General features: G+C 35.6%; 1 pseudogene; it reads left to right on the top strand.

The window, feature by feature from the left end:
- Positions 1-1,730: 1,730 nt before the first annotated feature.
- Positions 1,731-2,330, top strand: LOC147386063 (secreted RxLR effector protein 161 pseudogene; annotated as a pseudogene).
- Positions 2,331-3,849: the final 1,519 nt, after the last annotated feature.

Below are 3,849 nucleotides of genomic sequence, written 5' to 3'. Positions count from 1 at the left end.
TGGTCTGATTAATCCAACTTCTAATGGGGGTAAAAGATATATAATTATCGTCATTGATGATTATAGTTGAAAAACTTGGGTTTCTTTTTTGCAGGAGAAATCAGAAGCTTTTAGTGCATTCAAAAGCTTCAATGCACATGTTGAAAAAGAAACAGGGAGATCCATCAAAATTCTCCGAACTGATTGTGGTGGAGAATATTGTTCAAAAGAATTTGAACATTTTTGTGATGATCAAGGCATACGAAGAGAACTCACAGCTGCTTATACACCGCAACAAAATGGTGTATCGAAGAGAAAAAATAGAACCATCCTCAACATAGTGAGAAGCTTGCTGACAAGGAGCAAAATTCCAAAGAATTTTAGGCCGGAGGTAGTGAATTGGAGTGTTCATGTGTTGAATAGAAGTCCTACATTTTCTGTTCAAAACATGACACCAGAGGAGGCTTGGAGTAGACGAAAACCAGCTGTAGATTATTTCAAAATTTTCGACTGCATCGCCTACACACATGTCCCAAATAAAAAAAGGAAGAAACTCGTTGATAAGGGGGACAATTGTGTTTTTCTTGGTGTAAGTGAAGTGTCCAAAGCCTATAAACTGTTCAATCCACTTACTAAGAAGATTGTGACCAGCAGAGATGTCATTTTTGATGAGGAGAACACTTGGAATTGGAATGAGCAGCAACCAACTTCAGTCATTTTCGATAGTGAAACTGAAGAAGAAGGGGAGCAGCTCCTACAACAACAATTTCCAGCAACTTCTATACCGAAATTCCACCAAATAAAGTTCCAACAACGGTTGAAACTTCACCACCAGCACCAGTAGCTATTGATGCAGTAGTTGAATCTAGTAGTCGCCGTGTTCGGAAGAGGCCCTCATGGATGACAGATTATGAGCTAATCAGAATTGACCCAACTGAAGATCCAATCACTCACTTTGCTTTATTTTCAGATTGTGATTCCACAATCTTTGAAGATGCTGTCAAAGAACTAAAATGACAAAAGGCTATGAATGAAGAAATTGTAGCCATTGAAAGGAATAATACTTGGGAGTTAACAGAACTTCCAAAGGGACAGAAGACGATTAGTGTTAAGTGGGTATACAAGACGAAGCTAAAGGAGAATGGTGAAGTTGACAAATACAAGGCGCGCTTAGTAGCAAAGGTTTATAAGCAAGAGTTTGGTGTTGACTACAAATAAGTATTTCCTGTTGCAAGACACGACACAATCAGATTGATGATTGCATGGGCAGCTCAAAACTCATGGCCCATTTTTCAAATGGACGTGAAATCGACATTTTTACATGGAGAGTTACAAGAAGAGGTATTTATTGATCAACCTCTTGATTATGTGAAATTAGACAGTGAGCATAAAGTTTATAAACTAAAAAAGTCTCTATATGGACTAAAACAAGCACCTAGAGCTTGGTATAGTCATATAGATGCTTATTTTTTGAAGGAAGGTTTTTAAAAATGCCTATATGAGCATACTCTTTATATAAAAATTGGAGTTGGAGGAAAAAGGCTAATGGTATGCTTGTATGTAGATGATTTGATCTACACAAGAAATGATTGGGCAATGTTTAAAACATTTAAGGAATCTATGATACTTGAGTTTGATATGTCTGATCTTGGTAAGATGCGCTATTTTCTTGGCATAGAAGTTGTGCAATCTACCGCTGGAATTTTTATTTTTCAAAAGAAATATGCCCAAGAAATTTTAAATGATTTCAAATGAAGAATTGCAATCCTGTCACCACTCTAGTTGAAAAGGGTTTGAAGCTTGTGATGGATCCAGTAGGGAGAAGAGTTGATAGTACTCTTTATAAGCAAATTGTTGGGAGCTTAATGTACTTGACAACAACAAGGCCTGATACAATGCAAGCAGTGAGTCTCATTAGCAGGTACATGGAGAATCCGAAAGAAATTCACCTTCTAGCTACGAAGAGGATTCTTAGATACTTGCGTGGAACTACTCATTTTGGCCTTTTCTATAAAAGAGGTCAAAAATCAAATTTGTTTGGATATACAGACAGTGATTACGCTGGTGATTTGGATGGTAGAAGAAGCACAACTGGATATGTGTTTATGCTAGGGTCTGTAGCTGTTTCATGGTCATCAAGGAAGCAATCATTGGTTACATTGTCAACAATTGATGCTGAGTTTGTAGCAACTACTTCTAGTGCTTGTCAAGCATTGTGGTTGAGAAAAATTCTTGAGGAACTTCAGTTCAAGCAACCAGGATCTACTCAAATTTTTTGTGATAATAGTTCGGCTATTAAGCTCTCAAAGAATCCTATTTTTCATGGAAGATGCAAGCACATAGATGTGTGATATCACTTCTTACGTGATCTCACGAAGGATGGAGTTATTGATCTTCTTTACTGCAGAAGTGAAGATCAAGTTGCTGACATTTTTACTAAACCCCTCAAATTGGATAGTTTTCTTAAGTTGAGGGAGTTACTTGGAGTTTGTACTCTGGAGGATGCAATTAAAGCTAAGGTTACTGCAGAATTGTTAAACTGAATATTTGCAAATGTTCAGTTTAAGGGAGGGTGTTAAAGTATCATCTGCAAATTGGTCATTTGACTAAGTCTCCAATATTATTGGTTTTATTTAATGTTGAGTCATGTGGTCTGTTATTTTGTCCTAGTCCTTAGGAGGTTGTTTTTTATTTGTTTAGAGTTTCCTGGTCATCATGTTGTATCTCCATTAGTGGGGAATGTGTTTTTAAGGTCCTACTTTTACAAAATAGTGGTTGAGTCCTTTTATCAAATCAATTAGTTGTACAACCTATATTTAGGCCACTCTCAGTATGAATAAAGATAGATTTTTTGCTCTGTTTATCTTAAAATTTTTTGCAGCCAACAAAAAATAGTTCAGGATCATTAGTATAAATTAATTATCTTTATGTCTAGAATGACAGTAGAGGGCATGATGACTGACATTGTCTGTTTCTGTAGGATTGGTGGTAGGCAAGTTCATGGAATGTGTCATGGAAATAAATGGATTGTCCCATCAAGGGTACCCCCGAGATATAAAAAAAAAATTTGAATGCGATGAGTAGCTTAAGAACCACTGATGCTATCTGTGTTCATATCGAGAGCAATGTCATACCTAGAGTTTTATAAGAACCAATTTGAGACTAAAAACTAAATGATTAGAAGAAAAAAGAACATATTCAAGGAGGTGAAGGACCTTGTGTTGAAGGCTGTATTGGTCGTTGAATTTATGATTACATCGACTTCTTTTGCAATTTCATTAGCTAATTCTGTTCAATTCCAAAATTGGATTCATAAATATTTCCCCCTATAGAATTAGCTTGCTCAACATGAAATCTTGGTAGGATTTTCCATTGGTTTGGTATACACTGTTGAAAAGTTCTGTGTTTATGATTTAAAACAAAACCAAATGGAATTTTGAGAGAAAATTAAGACAGAATTACTCTAGAATACATACTTCACTCTTTAATTTGTCCATTGCTGCTTCCTTGTTTTTAGCCTTTATTAAGAGATTCTTTAATCTACCTACATCCAGCAAACTGAAATGGTTGTTGCATCAACCTTCAAATTACCTAACCAAATGGTAGTTTAAAGTATTACCTTCAAACGCCTGAAATTGTAGCTGAGTTATTCCAAGTACCATCAATCAATATGAAGTTTAAAGTCTGATCTCCCGTCATCTGTGAGTAGGATCAATATGAAAGTTATCACCTTGTTGAACTCAAAGAAGCAATGGACTCATTTGTTATAACAACAATGTAAGGTGCCTTTTTTTGAAACACTTTTTTTTTTCTCAAATGGTATGATAAATATAATCAATGCAAAATGATCACTAAATCTCCTCAACAAAA

The sequence above is a fragment of the Akebia trifoliata genome, chromosome 14 (genome assembly GCF_017979445.1).
Source record: "Akebia trifoliata isolate Shusen 1 chromosome 14, ASM1797944v1, whole genome shotgun sequence".
NCBI lineage: Eukaryota > Viridiplantae > Streptophyta > Magnoliopsida > Ranunculales > Lardizabalaceae > Akebia > Akebia trifoliata.
This window is presented reverse-complemented; position numbering and strand designations above follow the sequence as displayed.